The sequence below is a fragment of the Solanum pennellii genome, chromosome 2, assembly GCF_001406875.1.
Source record: "Solanum pennellii chromosome 2, SPENNV200".
Taxonomy (NCBI): Eukaryota; Viridiplantae; Streptophyta; class Magnoliopsida; order Solanales; family Solanaceae; genus Solanum; species Solanum pennellii.
This window is the reverse complement of record NC_028638.1, coordinates 1,927,895-1,950,536: the sequence shown is the minus strand read 5'-3', so window position 1 is coordinate 1,950,536 and position 22,642 is coordinate 1,927,895.

Genomic DNA, 22,642 nt, shown 5'->3' with positions numbered 1-22,642 from the left:
CCATTGTTCATACCAAAGTTAGGAAACATATTTCAATTGATAGGCATTCAACTCCTCCTTTTCAATGGAAGACAGTCCCATGATTGCAATCACCTTATACACCTCATCAATAAACCCATTCGGATCTTCATTAACTTTGGAGCCATAGAACTCCGGTAGATTCATTCTCAAGAATTCCCTTACTCTTGTAGCACTCATTCTTCCTATATGAATGGCCAGAGCCACCTCCCCTCTATTAGCTTGTGTCGTTAAGGCTTGAGCAAACAAAGTCATAGAAGACCTAAATTCCTCAAGTATAGCATTCCCTATTGGAGGGTCATTAGGAACTTGAAGAGGAACTTGCCCTTGAACTTAAGGAGACACCTCTTGCACTTAGGGAGGAACCTCTTGTCCTCCATTCCCATCTCCTTTTCTTCTAGCATTAGTCCTAGTGTTAGCCATCACCTACAAAATCATAGTCAAACATTCCTAAGCATCCCATAGCGCCTCCTACTCATAGATGTGTCGCGACTCACAGAGGTGGTTTTGAGACATCCTAAGTGCATTTTCATAACCTTAAGCTTTGATACCAAGTTTGTTACGACCCGCAAGTACACCCTAGAAGTTAGGGAAAGACTTGGGTCACAACAAAGCGTACACGACCTCTCGGAATTCTTGTACAAAACACTTGACTTCATTACATAATATCATGCATAAAGGGAGGAATTTAAAAACTTTCTTTAAGCATAAACCAAAAGGTATTTCATAAAAGCGGAAGCATCTCTCATAACATTATCTCAAAACCATCTAAATTTGACAGGAATGAAACATCTAGGGATGCAGCCCACATAAAGTCTAAAATATAAATAACATAAAGTTTGGTCCTCGAAACAATGAGGACTCACCACTTCTTCTCTTCTCAGAAACCTTGAAACTCTACCCTCCAAGAAACTCTATCTTCTCAAGACCCTACACGGACAACATGTAGGCAATATGTGTTAGTACAATATGTACTAATTATGGAAACTACACATCAACATAAGAAATCTCAAAGAGTTAGTCAACAATAGACATAATCATAAGAGATAAAGACAGAAGCATATCATGAAAATCATAAGCATATTAAAGCATCATAAAACATATAAGAGTTCATACTTAACCCTTTTTGTCTTTCTTACTCAAATGAACTATATCACAAGCCACCTCCAAGTATACTTGTGCAAGGCTAAGGTAGCATCTCACATTACTACTACCAAATCTAAGTACCTCTCTTTGGTCATACTTAATCATAGTTCACTTTCATAATGAAGGACTAAGTTCAATCATATCATATGACCACTACGCCCCTAGTCCATCTCAAAACACACATGCAATGCATGTGAAGCATCCCATAATACTTCCCACACTAAGCATATCTTGAAATCACCCGAACTTGTTCATGTTTTATTAGGAGTCATCTAATAGACCTAGTTAATCTTGTCAAGGAACTATCATCTTAAGTCGATCATGTCATGGAATGCAACTCTAGTAACTACCCAAGACAATCATACATCATGTAGGGGTCATGTCTTAGGTCTTCAAGTCATATTTGTGCAAAGTATAGATGGTATCCCATACTACCATCCATACTAAGTATTTCTCTAAGCTAACCCATTCCAAGCTAACTTATCTTGTAATATTTTCTATTAATCTCAACATACTACCATAATAGACCCACTACCATGGAAAGCCTCTCAATATACTAACCAAGCAAACTAAGGAAGGACACGACCATCATAACAACCATGAAACCAATCATGTAGATGTAAGCTGACCGTATGGGAGCATGAATCCTCTACCCTAAGCTACCATGAGAAACGAATCTCAAGCTATTCCGTGAATTACACCTTACAAGCAAATCAAGCTACCATTAGGAGAGTATAGGCCTTTCTCCTAAAGCTACCCTGAAATGGTTTTGGCCAAACCGATTCAAGCTTCCAAGAAGTTCAACACCTCAATCTACAATGAGTAATCTAACCCAAGCTTCCATGAGATTAAATATCTCAAGCTACCATGAGTATTTCAACTCAAGCCTCCTTGAGATTCACTATCCCAAGCTACCCTTGATATCTACTATCTCAACCTACCATGAGACCTTCAACTCAAGCTACCATGTCCTCGGTGTTGTATCACCAAGTCTACTACACAAGAATTGACCATACAACCCTTGTTCAAGATAATCTTAGTCTATCATGATTCATACTCAATTACATGTTAATCTATTCAATTAGATCATTAGAAGGTAATTCTAATCATACATGATCACATATGTTCAATTCCCACTTCCTAAGTCAAGATCATCCTAAATCAATTAGACCTATTTCAATTTGTATCTAGGCTATTCAATCATGATCCAATAATATTTAATGCAATCACATTAAGAAGATCAACATAAAACCTTCATCTAGCCTCTAATGGCCTAAAATCACCATGATCACCTTCCAGTTCAATTACTATAATAAACCATGGAAACATCATGAAAACTGCATATAACATCACATGGACATAATTGAATGCTACCCACTAGATTGGGATCAAAATAAACCTTACCCACAATGCAATCACAACTCTCTCTTGTATGGGGTTCTTTGGAAACATAATTGAAGGGAAACTAGAGGGGATTTTTGGATTGAAGAATACATGAATGAATAAGCTTTACATACCTTATATTAGAGCCTTAAACCTAGATCTAAACCTTGGTGAATTCGTCCTAAAGCTGCTGCAGTTTTTCTACTTCTTCTATGGTGGTTTTGGGATAATTATGGGAGAGAAAGGTTTTGATTTGAAGTCAAGAGTCTTATAGGCTATTGTGATGCTTATATACTCCTCAAATACCTACAATAACCTCCAATAATTAATCCCTAAAGTTCCCAAAAGACCCCTGTAACTATTGAACATTTTAACCAACTTAAATTTGACTTAAAAATGACGTGACCAAATCTTGGCACTTACTGCGCGTCGCGTAAGCATTTTTTATTCTTTGTTCAGGAAACTACCTTGGGACAGAATGGTTCGTGATGTCCCTGCATCGCATTTCAAAAATTTTCCTTTGCGTGATGGCTCCGCGTCGTGTAGCAGCCTCCACATCTAGGCTGCCCGGCAGCTTCACTGGCCTGTGTTTGGGTCTTCCTCGGGAACCCTTAGGCTGGTCTCCAGCATGCTATTCTCGGAAATTTTGATCGTTTACATGTCAGGATATGATTAGGAACCGTCTATACTCAATTTCACCCTCAAAGCATCCTCCAAAACTCCACTATAAAACACTACGACACACTAGTTTGACTTCAGCTAGTTTGTGGACGTTCTTGGGTGTTGGACCTCCTATAACTTCAAAACTTTATATACTGACGCTTAATACTATTTTTAGTCATTTAAGGAACTTATAATCTCATGAAACACATGGTAGGATCTATGTACACCTAAATCACATTTGAGGTGTTACATTGGTTGTCTTGTGGAGGAGCTTGGTTGTCATTAGCTCCCACATTAGCAATCCCTTCTTCGGCCCTTCTTGTGGCTGCCCTTTTAGTAGTCATACCTATAATCACAATAAAATGTTTGGGTGAAAAAACATAAAGTAAGACTCCAGAGGCACGACATAGGAGTATAAGAAGATGAGAATTTCCTAAGCATCACATAATCTTTAATTCAGAAGTGCGGTGCGCTTCACATCTATGAATAAGAATCTACATAGACGTGGTTCAATGAGACATCGATCCTAAATATATTCAACTTCGTACTCTAATACCAAGTTTGTCACACCTTGGAAGCACCCCGTAGACATAACCGCCACCGCCGTCCTCAGAGAGGACTAAGACTAGTCTCTTAATATTCGTCATTACATATCATAGGTTAAAAAGTGTGGAAAATTGAAAAATTTTATCTACATCGACATCGTGGTGTTTACATAGATCTCTCGCTTACACATAATCTATAAAAATACAGAGTTTACTTAGACTCCTCGCATAGGAAGCTTTCATAGCCTTTTACTTTTATGTTACATATACAACATACACAATATAGAGTCTAATAGAGATGTCTCATATAAAACCATCTAAGTGGGAATAGAAAAAAATTGGGCATAGCCCTTACATAAATGTTTGATGGCTACTTATGTCTTAAAACAATGTATTGAACAATAAGAGTGAAATGAATGTAATTATACTATAGCAAGTCACATAGGTAGAATGAGAAAAGGCATCTTCCTAGGATCTTGAGGAGATTCCCACACTTGGAGAAATGATCCAAGCCTTCCTTGAAAATTGTCCACGAGCCTTTCAACGACCAAAACCTAAAATGTTTAGGAAAAAGGAGAAATAGGGGTTAGTACATCACTTGTACTAAGTATGGAAACATATGCACACACAACTTAGAAATCATGCTAAAAGGGGAAATTTAGTCAAAACCATGCCAAGTTACTTGAAAATCCCTATGCACAATCAAGAGCACATATAAGAGAATAATCATATATTCCAATATCAATACCATATTTGACACAAGATCAACATCATCAAGTTAAGTCAAGTCAACATGTATATAGCATATTAGAATTCAAGCCAAAGCAATTATAGCATCATGTTATAACAACAAAGCTTGTTCAAGGGTTCATAACACTATAACATAAGTAAAACCCTTACGCATAACCCCTTACCAAGCCTACTAGTGCTATGGCCAAGTGAAGCTCCATAACCCCACACAACCAAGTAAACCTACCAAAGGATCACAAATAATGTCTAACTCCACATAACATAGCATCATGAGTATTCATCATCATATTTAACAATATAGACCAACAAGATATTCATATCTGAAACCAACATCATATAGAATCATCAAAATGTTCATAAAACAACATATGCATATCATTTACATCATAAGACATGAGGACACCCTCTTAGGACTTCCCTCAAGGCCAACCAGTGCAATGTATAAGTAGATTCCCATACCCCTACCTAGACTAAGTCAAACCCCTTAAGTCCTCCTAGTTAGAGTCACTTTATTACTTCATTTTTCTTTCGGGAATAGTTACCATACCGACATAGACCACATGAGCTAATGTGGAATCCAGTATTATGAAACCCAACACTAAAGAAGGTGGACTACTTGCCAAGGTAGTACAAATACATGAACATAACATCTAGGTGGATCCACTAGCTAGTATTTCTATGGAGGAAACATAGTTCAAGAACTAGGAGACATGTTTGATACCCTCTTTATGCCTTTGGCATTGTAATCTCTATCTCATGAGTACAATAGTGAACCTACCTTCCCTACTTGGGAAGGGACACTGCTCACTACTATTTCACTCGGTGCTAATCTAGAGTCCCTTTTTAAAATGTCTTTCTTTAACAATCATAACTTAGTTTAGGTTATAGGAGACTAACTCCTTGTATAGTCATAGTCATTATCTCAATAGGAATTGCATGAGGACATCCTTTCATACAACCCTCATATGTGAGATCAACACATTATCCTCATCATGTCATAGTAAGGCATATAGAAAATTCATAACCAACCTTATATCATTGCATCTTAACTATAATCTCACAATCCACATAATCAAGACTTTTGAATTTGCATCATCTTACCAAAACCTATGTAATATAATCACAAGATACACTTCAATTGAACTTCATCATCATGTACAAGCCATCACAATTGAATTAAAGCTTTAAGATCACAAGGTCTTACCAGTTCTCGTTCAAAATCCATCATCGATGGTATTACCATCAACCAACCAATTTCATCAAATAATAGGTGTAATATACAATAACTAAGTCAATTGTATTTTCACTATCCAAATTAACTTCAATTCATACTCTAGGGTTGGGGAGAAGGGTTCATCATGAATTCTTCAAGAAATTGATCCAAACCCAAAAATATATTAACCTAGGTAGTCCATGAATGAATTAGAATAAATAAAACAAGTCCAAAAAATAATACATTCTTCAATTACATCAATTCACAAGAAAGATTCAAGATTTGGCGGAATTGGGGAAAGGACGTGAATCAAATGGAACTACCACTAATCAACCTCAATCACTTAACAATATGTTCTTAATTAGTCATGGGTAATCACAATTAATTATAATCAGTCATTAATTTCAAGTTTAAAAGAAAACCCATTTGTAGAGAAAAACCCTAAGAATCGAGTGATTTAGAAATTAACTTTAAGAGGACCTCTTGGGGAAAGGAATCCCAAGAGTGAAGAAACCATACCTTACGGAAGATTTATCCACAAAATTTGAGTAACAACCTTAGAGACTTTGTCTTCTTCCTCAAGCTTCTTTGCTTCTTCGATGGAGGATGAATGGAGAGAGAATTTAGCGAGAGATGAGACCTTTTGGGTTCTGGTTTAGAGATTTGATTTGAGTGAGTGAAATTGAATTAAAACTGACCTAAAACCAATATATACTCGTCCCCTAAATTACCCAAAAGGCCCCCTCACTTAATTGGGTCTTTTTATGAAGTCAAATTTACTTAAGAACGACATGAATGAATCTGGGAAGTATATGTGCATCGCGGGGCAATTTCAATTCCTTTTGTTGGAATCCTGGTTGAGGTAGTGAGCCTCGTGAATTCCCCACGTCACGATGCAAAATTTTCCTATTCCGTTCTTGCGGCGCGACGCGAAAGGGACTCCACATATTCGCTGCACGCAGGCTGCTTTGGAAGCCTGCTCGCAAAAGTTTGGGTCCTCCTCAAGGGCCCTTCGGGGGTCCTTGGGGAGTCGTTACTGGATGTTTGGACCCTTTATACTATATTTTACCTGTTTAAAGTCTCTTTACAAGTTTTACACTTCATATGACACTCCCAAAACTTCATCAAACATATGGATGTCTACTAGTTCAATTTTGCTAGTTTCCGGACGTCAAGGTCTTTCTTTTTCATTTTCGCTCTAACCTTTTCTAAATGACTTTGTTCCATTAATATAGGTCTGGAACCATCCTTTTATACATTGTTTAAGATATGAGGCCCTATTCTAAGTCATGGAACTTTTGGAGTGTTACAGTTCACGTGGTATTCCATGTTTCAATGCTCAAGAAATGCATAGGTGATTTGGTATCCATCCTTTATTTAGAAGGATGAAGATTTTATGATAACCTTGCTTATAAATAAGTTTTGATTCAGATTTTATACAGGCAAGTGAAGAGATTGAGGAATAAATAGGTAGTTGTCGTTAAGGTTTTATGCAGAAATCATCTAGTTTAGAGTGGTACATTAGAGGCCGAGATCGATATGATGTCCCAATATCCTCATCTTTTCCCTCATACTTATATTCAAACTTGAGGTAAATAGTTTCTCTTGAAGTTTGTGTGTGAATTGGGAGTTATGTGTATCGTATGAGTTTTTACTATGATTTTTATTATGTGTATGATTCCATGTGAGAAGCCTGTATTGCCTAACTTTAGTTTCTTATGCATTATATGTCCCTGTTGTTGAAATGCTTGATTTATATGAAAATTTCTTATTTGACTTAAAAGGTGAATTTATGAATGTGCTTAATTGTGTTAAATGAAGTAACATTTTGAATCCAGTTTCTGATCTTGAACTTGTCATCAATTGGAGAAGGTAGTTCCTCCTATGAACATGATATATGATGCATGTATTCATATCGAGTTCGTAGATATAGTTCTTACTTCCACATATATCTTTGATATGACTTGATTTGGAGTTGAAGTTTCTCCTTTGAATAAGTGCTTATGAAGAATTTTCCATTTGATGTTTATGGTACATTTTGGTTTGTTTTTTTTGGTTGGGTTGTTGGACTAGAGTTTCTAACTTTGTTTTGTGTCTTGGTCGACATTCGAGGACGAATTTTCTCAAGGGGGAGATAATGTAATACCCTAAAAATCTAATGACCAAACTTAGATATTCATATGATGTATAATGACTTAAAATGATGAAAATGATGTTTTTTGAGCTAATTTGATGTAACTAACTTAGCATGAAAGGATAGTGCATAAACATCTAGAAACGACCATGACATCCAGAAACTAGTAAGTTCGACTAGTGTGGTCTTAGATATTGTAATGAGGTTTTGAAGTGTCGTATAAGGACTAAATCTTGTAAAAAATTGTTTATGTAGGAAAAACTACATGTTTAGGGTCCAAAGGTCTGGATACGACCCCCCCCCCAAGGACCACCCAAAGTGTCCTTGAAGAGGACCCAAACGTAGAGCCAAAAAGCTATCAAAAGACAGCAGGACCTATGAAGGTTATTGATGGACCGTCAATGGATCCACGGGGTGTGCAATGGCTTCATGAGTTTAGACTTAGTATTCTCACCAAATCCTTCCGGAATACCCCTCTCTGATTAAATATATGAAATGCAGTAGGTGTTGTAAACATCTCACCATCTACGGTCTATAGATGGTGGTCGTAGGTGCTGCCAAAATTAAAGTTTTTAGTTTTTAGTTAGGAGTCTTAAGTTTAGTTAGTTATTCAATAAGGGGTTAATAGAGGTGGTTATTCTAAGACCCCCAAAATGAGTTAGGGTGTCTAGAGCCTCACATGTGCCTGTAATCTTGTTAACATGTTAATTAAGTGTTTTAAATTATGCTTGGGTGATTTGAAGTCATTTGGAGGTCAAACGTCAAGAGACGACCAAGACATTCGACGACTAGTCACCCAAGGGGATTATATGTGTTCCATGATCTTATGAGGTCCTTAAACTAGTTATAGTTATGTTTATAAACAGTGTATTGAGTTTCATGATGTTTTGAGGGCAAACATCCAAGAACGTCTAACACGTTCAAAAGTTAGCCCTTGAGACGTTCATGTGTGTCTTGATGGTACCTAGCATGTTTGGATGTGCTTTACGTGATTATTCTGGGTGAAACTGATGTGGAAGGTACTTGACTTGTTAATGTTCATATTTACCTTGGAAACGATCGGGTACGACTTCCGAAGGGCCCCGCAAAAGGGCCTACAAGAAGGACCCAAAGGTTATCGAGACACTCTCTTGACAGTGTCAATCGATGAGCACAACTGAAGCCCCATCGATGGGGAGGCATCGATGGGAACTTATACTGGAGAAGGCTTAGCCAGATGACAGCCTCAGACCCAAATGACGGAAGGCACCGGATGGCCATCGATGGACCAACGTCCCGTTGTTGGTGTCCGTTGATGCAGGCCTACAGAATTACCATGCACGCTGCCTAATTATGGGGTGAATGGGAAATTCACCCCACGTGCTAACCTTACCCTAGACAGTTTATCTAACTATTTTTGGGTATATTAGGTTGATTTAAAATGTTAATAAACCATACCCAATCCTCCATTCAAAAATCAAACCTCCCTCTCCAAAAATATCCTCTCTAGAAACCTCCATTGAAGATGAAGTTCAAGGTCAACTTGTAAATTGTATTCCAATGGATTCTTCACCAATTTTTAGTGTATTCTTCATCTAATAAAGGTACGGTGATTCTTCATCTCTAAGTAACCTTTCACTTTGAGAGTTAATCTTAAAGTTTTCAAAAAAGTTCCATGATCAAATCTCTTCTTCTTCAATCTAGCCGTGGATTCTTTCTTGAATTGATTTCAAAAGAATAATATGAATGTATTGATGATTATCTGCTGATTTGGACGTGATTTTCAATCCATTTGCATGATGAACCCATGCCCTTTCACAATCTCGTTTTTAGCCTATTTGTGATTCAATTATGTTAATATGCTTATGTCTACTGTCTGGTGTGTATATTGATGGCGTTGTTGATGAATTATCCATGTGAACCAATATGTGAAGATTTGAATAAGGCTATCTTAGATCTCTATGTGTTCGCTGTAACATTGATCTTTAAATGTATAAAAGTGGAATTTGATTATGTTAAAATGCTTGTAGCTACTTCATTAGGGTAATATCATGGTTGAATTGTGGGTATAAATCTTGTATGATCAAAGTAAATAAAGCTTAGTATGAATTGATCTAGGTTCTTCTAGTCTATCATGTAGTAACTTGTGATCTTGACGTTAGGGTGGTGGTTATGTGACTCGATAATGGTGAATTTTCCTTAGCTACTGCTTATATGTTTAATGTGATGATAATTAAGTATAATTAACCCAATATGAATAGATAACCATTGAATTTGTAAAGATTGATTTAGGTTCTTATAGCCTATAGACTTGGTAAAGTAATGTATATGTTGTGATATATATTCTAGGGTGGATGAAACATGTTTTAGCTATGATGTTCTATCTCTTTAGCTACTGCCACAAAAGAATACTATTGATAAAATATGATTGATGAACAAGACTACGGAAATTGGTTGATGATCTATAACTCTCTACTTTCTAGTATATATGTGATGTATTGTATTAGATTGTACTATGATCTTGTGCTGATTTGTACATGGTTTCTTTCATGATTACATATATATTTAGATACTGCCCTATAATGTATTGATGATGAAAAATGTGTATTGATCAATGATGATCGAAGGTTGTTGAATTGGTAAGAATGGATCTTCCTCTCTACTTTTCTATATTATTGTAGTTGATGAAGACTTGTATGTCATTGTGTCGTATCGTCCACTTATGGTGGCGGTGTTTATCTTATTTTCATTATATGTGTGTTGAATAAGGCCTTGAAGGAAAATTGATTAATATATGATTGTGTGGTTATGATGATCACACTATGTGAAGCGTATGCCTACTTTCCTATTCTAGTTGTGATCTAGGTTTTATGGATATTGTATAAGCATGTATATCTCTATGTTAAGATCATGTGTAGGTTCTGCCATTAATGAAGTGTTAAGGATTGATGACCCCTACCCATGTACCCCTATGTGAAGGTGTGAATAGCTAACGCTAGTAGTCTTAAAGTGTAATATGAAGTTAGCTTGCCTCCTATGCTAAATTGTGTTGTATGGTCTATGCTTGAAAGTGTAATGTGATCTTAAGAGGGTGGATGCCTCAATGTGTTGCTGACAGCAATTATGTGATATGTTGACTAATGTGAACACACACTCACACATTATGCATGCTTACAAGTTAGTAAACGTTCATAGTGTCTAATGAAAGGTTGATCTCATATTCACTAAATGTATACTAAAATGCATGTAAGGTAAATGTATGTGAAATATGTTATGTATTCCATTAACTGGGATGACTTGATAGGTGTACTAGTATGGGCAAGGGTATGGGACCTTGTCTATGCATTACACATGTGTAACTTATAGGATAGTTCCTATGTTTGGTTTCTATGAACATGAAAATGAATATAAGAATATGCCATGAATATGTCTTATATGCGATGATGTTAAGTATATGATATGATGAAATATGAATATGCATAGTGTCTTAAAGTGATTATATGACAGGATTGCTCATATAGTTACACCTATAGACTTATGCATTGATATATGAACATGAATGACATTTATGTGTTATGTGAAAGGTTTGCTCACATACAAGTACACACACACACACTTGTATGGAGATCTAGTCAATAGAGAGGCCTTGAAAAGTCTAAAACTAGATAGGTTCTTGAGTATGCTATAAGCATATAAGGAATCAATATCCTAAGCCTATGTCTTATGAAGAAAAGTAACAAAGGCTTGTAATAAAAAGGGAACTTAGCTTAGCACCGAGTGAACTTGACAATGAGAGGTGTTGGCTTCCCATGAGGAAGATTCACCATTGGTTTCTCATAGAGTGTTGACTTCCCTTGGAGGAATATTCACCATTGGGTTCCCATAAGGTTTGACTTCCCTTAGAGGAATATTCATCTATGGTTCCACATGAGGTGGTGGCTTCCCTTTGATGATGGTTCACCCATGTTTTGTCATGAGATGAGGATCCAATGCCAATGGGCATGTAGAGGGTTACATATATCTCTTAGTTCCATAAAATTATGCTTGCCACATAGGATCTAGCAAGTGAATTCACTTAGTATGCTAGGATGGTCGTTAATGTTCTACCTCAGCTAGGTGAGAATACCTTCAATTGGTGTAAGGCTATACAACACCAAATTTCATGTTTAGCACCCATGGTCTTAGTGTCGGTTAAGGCTATAGTTTCCCTAAATTAAAATGGTCAATGGAAGTAAAGTAAGGACCCTAACTAAGATAACTTAAGGGTATTTTCTTAGTGTAGGTGGGGTATGGGACTTCACCTATGCATTGCACAAGTGACACTTGAGGGAAGTCCTAGGAAGGTGTTCCAATGCATGTGTCTATGTTTATGGTTCTCTTGCATGACATTGTGTTAGTGTTTACATGATGACATGATATGCATGACATGAAGTTCTAATATGAATATGTTACTAAGACCCTATATTGAAGTGTATGTTGGTTTCCTATAGTATTGTGTTTGGTACATGAAGAATATGTTAAGTCTTGTGGTCTCATGATACGTCTACTAAGTATGTGTGAGGTTATGGGGATTCACGTGTACGTTGCACTTGTACATTTAGATTGGGATTATGAGTAAGGTTTTATAAGGTCCTATATGAAGCAAAATAAGTATACATGCATAATGACAAGAGCTTACTGTAATGTTCTTATGTCTCGACATAAGTGTCTCTCATGTATTATACTGCTATGATGGTATGTGTTGGCTTATATAAGTTTTATGAATGATTCCTTATGGCCTTAAGGTGATGCATTGCACCAAGTATCACTAGAGGGTTACTTGGGACATTAAGAAGTAAAAAGGAAGATGTTCACTGTTAAAGAAAAATGTCTATTGTAAAAAGAAATAGCTCACTGTAAATTGACCCTAAAAGTGGCTTAAATTCTATATGTGATTTTATATGATGTTTGGCCTTTGAAAATGTCTATATGAAGTATGTGAATGATATAAATGTTATTGTATAAAGGTTTTATGAAGATTTACTCAAAAAGACTTGAAGTATGATTTCAAGAAAATGTCCCTTTTAAATGCATGTTTTTGCATGATTGTCATACTTAGTGCATTCTTGTACTAACTCCATTCTTTTCTACTTTTTACGCAGCGTGTAGGTTATGGATGCTTAAAGGATGTCTCTATGATTGATGAGCTTGATATGTGAATTCCCAAGCTCAAGGAAAGGAATCCTTAAGTTCAAGGATTCCTAAGTCATGTCTTTACTGAAAGTGCACAAGTTTACTTATGTATTATGTTTTAAGGGTCGTGTCCCTATTGTACTCTTATGATGTTGTGTCTAGGATGGCAAAGACACTTAAGGTGTAAATATGTACTTATGATATTTTTTATATATATGAGGTCAAATTTTAGCATATGATGTGCTATGAAAAGTTTTGAAATTTCCGCTAAATTTACCTATGACAATGCGATGAATGATAACTATGGGCTTGTATAAGACCTCCGACCGGTCAAGTAGGTCATGTAACTCCTAGGGGTGCTCCCCGGATGTGACTGTTATCTAATTATTTACCTTTCTAAAAATAACTATAAGACCCTAACCCAAGACTCTAAGTCATTCTAACTAAACTCACAAACTCAAATCAAAACTCAACATCCCTCTCACAAAATCTTCTCTATAAGAACACAATTGAAAAAGACCAAAGTTCAGCTAGTCCTTCAATAATTAGACTTTTCTCCGTCAATTCTCAAGGAATTTATTACGGTATGGAAGTTGTTCACTCTTGGGATCTTTTCCCCAAGAGGCTCTCTAAAAAATTAGATTCAAAGTTCCACAAATTCTAGGTTTTCACTCAATTTCATAGGTCTCTTTCTAAAGTTGTTTTCATTTATTAAATTGATTATTTATGATTTTATATGAAGATTTATGGATGAATTCAAGTAATTTTTATGGTTTTTGAAAGAATCCCCACAAGATCAATGAATCTCCCTTCTTTCTCAACTTTAAACCTTAGCATGCTTAATTGAATGAAATATGAGAATCTAATATGTTTCTATGTAATTCAATATGGTAGTATGATGTTATCCTATATTATGAATGAATACACGAAATTAGGGTTGAATCTTGAAAAAGCCTTGAAGGTTGTGAATGAAGGTTTTCAATTGTATTATAGCATAATGTTGAATTGTTGATCCACTTATGGTGGATGTGCTTACTTGAATTATGAATTGTGGTGTTGCGTCTTGTTCCTCTTCCCTACAATCCTAATTATGGACAAGTATGCTTTGATATTATAAGAACATGAATATTATGTTATGATATGAATGTATCATACGAGATAAATATGAATATTGTGATATCACTTTGGATGTGTTGTTATGATGAATAAGAGGCAATTCTCATGAATACTATATGACTATGCTATGAAATATTTATTCTCACATGTTATTGGTTCTATGATGAAAGAATATTCTCATCATTGAAACCCTTGAGCTATATGGAATATGAGGGGTTTATTCCATAAGGTATTCCTTATGAACAAGGCTTAAGTAAAAACTAAAGGTCAATTAAAAGGGGCAATTTGGGCATAGCACCGAGTGAATATGAATATAAGATGGAGGATTTTACATTCATCAAGTATGGCCTCCCATATGGGTTCGTTTTACTATTAGCAAGTCCGGTTTCCCAACATATGTGTTGTCTCATGATATGGAAACCTTTTACATTAGTAAGTTCAGGTTTCTAGTAGTATCTCCTTGTTCTTTAACTATTTGCCAACATAGGTCTTAGATAGTGGATCCATCTAGATGCGATTATGAGTAGTTTCACCTTACGCAGGTGAAACACCTTCTTTTCGGTCTGGAGTAGAACATCGGATTCCATGTAGCTCACATGGTATATGTCGGTTATGGAAAAATATCCCAATGCTAAAGAATATGAAATAAAGTAATATCATGAACTTTAACTAGGCTTCTTAAGGCTACTTAGTATAGGTGAGGGTGTGGGACTTTACCTATGCATTGCGCAAGTGGTTCTTAACAGGAGTTCTTGTGTGAGTCCTTTATGTATGAAAACTTATATTGATATTAAGGTTGATTTCACTTATTATGATGGTAATGATGTGTGTGACTACGCTAGTGATCTCTTGATGGTTTTTCTTAGTATATATGGGGGTATGGGGCTTCATTTGTACATTGCATAAGTGAAATTGAAAGGGGATTGTGGTGGTGTCTTCATGAGGTAATGTTAAGTGAACTCAAGAATATAAGATATGAATTATGGCATTGTATAATGTTACTTATGACCATAAATGTCTCTTTATCTTATGGTATAGATTGGTTGTGTATTCCTTGAATATGCATTATTGATATTTACATGAAATAGCATGTTTTCAACTGAAGTTCCCTTTGTGCGTGTTTTAAATAGTTTTAATTGCACGGTTTCAATACTTAGTACAAGTGGAATGTACTAACCCATATTTATCTTATTTTTTACCAAGTGTAGGTTGGGGCTAGTAGGTTCTTGTTGTGGAGAAGTGAAGGCTTGGATTGCATTCTCCAAGACCATTTGGTATGTCCTCAAGTTCCGAAGACAACATGATACCACCATGTTCAATCTATTTTTTAATAGACCACTATTATACTTCGTATTATGACACATTCTATTTTAAAGGGTTATGGTCCCTAATTTGAGTTTCTTATGTTGTATTTAGATGGTCAATGAGATGACGTCTAGATACTTTATTTTCTTGTATGAAAGAGTTGACATTGATTGTTAGAAGTTCTAAATTTTACGCATCATTCAATATCTTGTGCAAGAATAATATACGAAGGGCTTGTATGCGACCCTTTCAAGGTCGACCACACTGTTTTATGACTTAGGGGTGCTCTCGGAGCGTGAAAGTTTCACAAATTCCCCCCCCCCCCCACACCTTAATTTCTTGTTTTTGAAGTATGTTGGCTAAATGGATATAATTGTAAGTTAAGTTTAAGTCTAAACCATCTCGTGGGATCGACCCTAACCTCTAATTTGGGTTCTATACTTGATAACGATTGATTATACTTATCTAGGGAGGTGTAATTTGAGCATATCAAGTAGCTCCCTCAACTGACTAGATCCTCCACAAAACCTTCACTAAAGCGACTTCTTTATTTCTCAACCTTCAAACCTGATGATAAAGAATCTCAACTGGAACATCCTCATAAGTGAGACTAGCCTTCACGACCACGCTTTTCAATGCTACTATGGATATTGGATCATCCATACACGTCTTTAATGACGAAATTTGAAAGATCAAATGCATTGATGCTTGTTCTGCAAAAAACTCGAACTCATAAGCCACTTTACCAACTCTTTTCAAGATCTTGTAAGGGCATACATATGTAGGATTGAGCTTCCTTTTCTTGCCAAATCTCATCAGCCCCTTCATATGTGACACTTTTAGGGAAACTCAATCATCAACTTGGAAATCTAAATCCCTTATCCTTACATCTATATAGGACTTCTGGCGACTCTGGGCAGTTTTTTATGTCCAACTTTAATGAGCTGAACTTTCTCCACGAAATCATGAATTGAATCTGGCCCTATCAAGGCCACTTCACCTACTACAAACCAACCAACAGGAGATCTACAACTACGCCCATACAATCCCTCAATGAACTCTATAAAAGGAAAGTTATCATCCCAAATACGTTTGAAATCGATCACACAAGCTTTCAACATTTCCTCTAGGGTATGAATGGTACGTTCTATCTGACATCCATCTGTTCATGAAATGTTGTGCTAAGACTAACATGAGTACCAAGACCTTTATAAAAGGCCATTTTGAAATGAGAGGTAAACTGGGAACCTCTATTTTAAATGATAGACAAAGAAACTCCATGCAACCTGAATATCTCATTAATGTAAAACTTGGCGTAGTCCTCCGCAAAGTTTGTAGACTTATCCGCCGAAAAGTGTGCAGACTTAGTAACTTTGTCAACTATCACCCAAATGGAGTCATGTCTTCTGCAAGTATGAGGTAAACCTATAATGAAGTCCATGTTGATCAATTTCCACTTCCAAATAGGAATGTTGATCTCCAGAGTCATACCCCCTGGTTGTTGATGTTCTCCCTTCACTTGTTGACAATTGGAGCACTTAGCCGTAAAATTTGTTATATCTCTTTTTATATAGTTCCACCAAAAGAACTCCCAATGATCATGGTACATCTTAGTGTCACCTACATAAATATAAAGTCTAATTTATGAGCTTTCGTAAGAATTTGTTGTTCAACTCACCATCCTTAGTAACTTATAGTTGACCATGATAGCGAAGCACACCATCTCCCCCGACAGAAAACCACAACCTCTGCTGATGGAATTCCCTCTTTAGTTGAATCAACATAGGATCATTGTCTTCTTTTTCCTTAGAATTCGCTACCATGAAGATTCTAAAAAATTCAGAATTTTTAAACCACCATATGATATGCTCATAACGCGAACACCCAAGATCAAACCTGTGAACATCTTTTGCTAATTCTTTCCTTTCTTCCTCAACATGTGCTCCACTACCCATAAATGGTCTACTAGGAGTACATTGGCCTTACTAGGATTGTAATGCACACTTATATCATAATCCTTTATGAACTCAAGTCATCTCCTCAAGCGAAGATTCAACTTCTTATGAATGAACACATACTGAAGGCTCAAATGGTCTATGAACACATCTATGTGAACACCATACAAGTAATGTCTCCAAATGTGTAAGTCAAATACCACTTCAGAAATCTCATGGTCATGAGTTGGGTAGCTCTTCTCATGCACCTTAACATGTCTAGAAAAGTAAGTTATAACCTTACCTCGCTTTATCAACTAATCAAACTTTGGATGCATCACAATAGATCACGTAACCGTCTGAATTATCTGGTACAGTCAATACAGGAGTTGTAGTCAACCTAGTTTTCAATTCAGCGAATTTTTTCTCACAGTCATCTGACTATTGAAACTTAACCCTATTCTGAATCAACTTAGTTAGTAGAGAGGATATGGATGAAAACCCTCCCACGAACATTCTGTAATAACCGGCTTTACCTAAGAAGCTTCTGATATATGTAGGAGAGGTAAGCTTGGGCCATTGTTTCACTTCTTCTATTTTCTAAGAATCCACTCAGATCCCTTCACTAAACATAATATGACCAAAGAAGCGACAGATTGCAACCAAAATTCACATTTACTAAACTTAGAGGATAATTGACGATCTTTGAGAGTTTGCATGACAACCCTTAAATGATTCACGTGTTCTTCCTTATTTCTAGAGTAAGCGAGCACATCATCAATAAAGACGATAAAGAACAAGCCCATATACTTCATGAACACTCTGTTCATCATATCCATGAAACATCCGGGAGCACTGCTTAGTACAAATTACATAACTACAAGTTCATAATGACCATACCAAGTTCTAAAGGTTGCTTTCGAAATTTCACTATCTCTGACTCTAAGCTGATGATAATCGGATATAAGGTCTACCTTTAAGAAATGACTAGCACCCTAAAGTTGGTCAAACAAGTCTTCAATCCTACTAATAGGGTACTTATTCTTGATTGTGTAGACTTTATTCAACAGTCGATAGTCATGCACATTCTCAGAGAAACATCTTTCTTTTTCACGAACAACATTGTGCACGCCATGGGAAATACTAGGTCAGTTAAATCCCTTATCTAGAAGGTATGTCAACTTCTCTTTCAATTCCTTAAGATCACCTGGAGTATTCTATAAGGAGGAATAGAAATAGTCTGGGTATTTATATGGAGATCATTTCAAAAATTGATTTCCCTTTCGGGAGGAACACTAGGAAGATGTTCTAGAAACTAGTTAACTACTAAAACTGACTCAAGTATTGGGGCTTAGGAGCTTGAATCCTTTACCCAAATTATATCATATATATAACCATAGAGATCATCCTTCTGGCCTGAAGGTAAGAAATGAATTGACCTAGAGGCGCTAAGCTACTACCCTTCTATTCTAGGATTGGTTCGTCTTGAAACTGAAAATGAACTATCCTAGTTCTACAATTGATTGAGGCATAACAAGAATGTAACTAATTCATGCCAAGAATGATATCGAATCTACCATTTCTAACTCAAAAAGATCTGATAAGGTGACTTCTACAAAACTATGACAGGGCAATTTGTATATGTTCGTCTAGCAATAACTCAGTCATTGATTGGAGTAGAGAATGAGAAGGTCTTTGAAAGAGTTTTTAGGTTGACACTAAAGTTTACAGTTATATATGAAGCTACAACGGAAATAGTGGCACCTGGATCTAACAAAGCAAAAACATCTAAGTTAAAAACTTGTAACGTACTAGTGACTACATTACGAGAATCTTATTGATCATAGTGAGCCTGAAGAGCATACAACTTTTTTTCGTGTTTTCCACTACATGTACCATATGGGTAAAACACATGGAAACTAATAGACCAAATTAGAGACACATTATATCATATGTGTAAAACCCATGGAAACTAATATACCATATTAGAGCCACAAGGTAGAGTTCTAAAGTGTGTTGGTTGAGAAATAGAGGCATTGATAAGACTTTACGTGCTTAGGATGAGGAGTTTAATGGTTGAAGATCAAGGTATGTATTATAACTAGTATCCTAGACTAATTTTAGGATTTTGGTGGTGCATCGGAAGGGAACCACCAAGGGAAAAGGGAATGCCTAAGCCAAAGGGCGAAGGCTACCCAACCTTGGTAGCTACTGCCCAAGGTTCATGACCACCTTCACGAACAGTTGTGTGGATAACAATCCATGAAGCAGTCCTTGAAGGTGCCTTACACACTTTGGAGGTAGGGACAAGAGTCTAAGACACTTCCCCAATCTGACAAGGAACTTCACGAGTCGTTGGCTTGAACACGACCCATCAAAGTGACCGTGAAGATTCCTTCGAGTTTTAAGTTGGTTGAGGGACAACAAGACTTTGGGGAGCTACTGGTCCATGGACCACTAGCACCAGCACATACCGCGGTTCCCTTCACGGACCATTCTAGTGGCCGTGGTGCCTGGGACGTGTCTGTTAAGTGAGGGACGTTTGGGTAAATTCCTATTCGACTAGGTTTAAGTGGGGGTCGATTGGGATGTCTTTTTTTAACCCAATTAGACAATTTTAAGTCATTAACTCCAAAATTTAAGTGAATTTACATTAGACAAAATTCAAAACCCAAAATCACTCCTTTCTCAAATATTTCTCTCTAAGAAGAACCTCCATTGAAGAAGAAGCTGTGGTTAAAGCTAAGGTCAAGATCAAACGCTCCATTTCTCAAGACTTGCGCTAGGGATTTGTTTAAGCCATGATAAGCTTTTCATCTATGGGTTCTTACACCCATAGAGTCCCCATCAAATTCCCCTAATTTTTGAAGAAGAACCCCAATGAAGGTAGTGTTACTTTCTAATTATGGGTTTTAGGTGGATATTATTCCAAAAGGTTGAATACTACTCATATATGATTAAATTAGTGTTTATTCATTATCTTATGAAGAATTTATGTGAATTCATTGATTTACCCTAATTTTCAAAGTATGTGGGTTTGAGTCTTATTATGAGAAATTGATGGTTCTTGCTAGATTCCATTGGATTGTTGTCATAAATGGGACTTACACAAGATTAGTAATATGGAATCATGAACTAATTAGACTTAGGTTAGTAAGATAGAATATAAATTTATATGATTAGAATTGGTAACTTTGATAAATTACGCTTAGGATTTATTATGCCTAATGATTATGACTAGTAGGTATTTTGATCTAGTCAAGTATATGATTGTGGAGTAAAGTTTGAATGTACGGCTTGAAGTCACAATGTTGATCACTAGGGCTTAAAGAGTAAGTCTACTACGATGAGATATATTGCATATATGTAGAATTTGAAGGGTTAATAACCTAAAATAAATCATGCTTGATAGAATAGAATATCTTGAAGTTGAGTCTTATGATTCCTTCATGGATAGTTGAATTATGTAGCTTAGGATGGTAGATTTCATAGTAGTTGGGGGTTGAGGAATTAAGCTCTACTAAGGTTAGCATGAACTAGCATTGATAGGGTGATTTTTCATGGTAGCTTGCATTAGTATAGGCATGGTAGCCTAGGGTTGAGGACCTATGCTCTCCTCTATGGGTAGCTTGAACTAGAATGGTTAGAATGTTATCCATGGTAGCTTGATTTGGTTAGGACAATACCATTTCATGGTAGCTTAGGATTGAGAAATTACACTCTCCTTAGGATAGCTTAGGATTGAGGATTTTTACTTCCCTAAGGATAGATTGCATCTTAATGAGTGGTTGCATGGTGGCTAGGTTTGTATACTTGTATCCTTCCTATAATAGCTTGGATCGTATGATATGATGTTTCCAATGGTAGGTAGGTATAGCATGGTTGTATGTTATTCTTTGATAGACTAGAATGAAAGATAGTTAGCATTGAGTAAGTTAGCCTAAAGAAGTACTTTAGTGTGAATGGTAGTATGGGATTTCATTCATACATGGCACAAGTATGACTTGAAGCTACTTATGAAGTGTCCTCTTATGTGATGTATTTATAGCTTCGATATATATTCTATAGCTTCCTTCCATGATATGATTGACTCAGGTTGACAGTTCCTTATCAATGTGAAGTACGTTTATAGTGACACCTAGAAATGGTAAATGTGAATAGGGTGACTTCTAGATATGCTTAGTTTGTGTAGTATTATGGGACTCCCCACATGCATTGCGAAAGTGTATCTTAAGGTTATTTAAGGGTGTAGTGCTCTTTGACATGAAAACCTAGGTCTTAAATAGGAGGGTGGAGTATGACCAAAAATATGTACTTAGCTTCACTAGTATTATAGGATGTTACGTTGGCCTTGCACAAGTATGCTTGGAGATGGATTATGAAGTGGTTCACTTAAATATAAAAGACAAAGGGTTTAAATACGAAACTATGATTATGTCTTATGTTGACTTATGATATGACGATGTTTATCGTATGATTATGTTATTGTCTATTATGTGTATGTCTTATGTTGACTAACCATTTGAGATGTTTATGTTGGTATGTTAGTTTACATACTTGGTACATTTTTTACTAACACATATTGCCTACATTCAAATCAAATGTAGGGTCATGGGAGATTGAGTTGCTTGGAGGCTAAGTTCCTAAGTAGAAGAAGACTTGAAGATTTGGTGATTCCGCATAGCTTCGAGGACGAACCCATTTATGTTTGTTTATGTCTTTTCTTATGTTTTAGACTTATATGGGTTGCGTCACAATGACTTTTATTCATGTTATCCTTAGATGGTTTTAGACAAAGATATTAGAAAGACTTTCTTTAGTAAGAAATTCTTTCTGATTGTATGTTTAAAGAAAGTTTTAAATTCTCATGTTTTCTATGATTTTATGTCATGAGTATGCTAAGGTTTATGTGATACCTTAGGGGTCAAGTACTCCATGTCAAGTGTAGTGGGTGCTCTCGGGGCGTGACAAGATGAGTTACCTTACTGAGTCGGGCGACCTTCTGGTGTTGCTAAAGTTGTAGACTGAGCCCTACCATTATTGCCTACTTGACCCTGTTTAGCAGAAGGGCAATCTCTCAACCTATAACCATACTACCATACAACAAAGCATCCTTCCTTTCCTGCAAGACACTCGCCGAGATGGTTCTTACCACACTTTGAACAAGTTTAGAGCATGATACCCTACCTATCTGATCCTGTCTAAAACTAAAAGATCAAATAATACTAGATGATGAATGTGCTGGAGCTGAAAACTTTTGTTGAAATTGCGAGCAATTCACCCA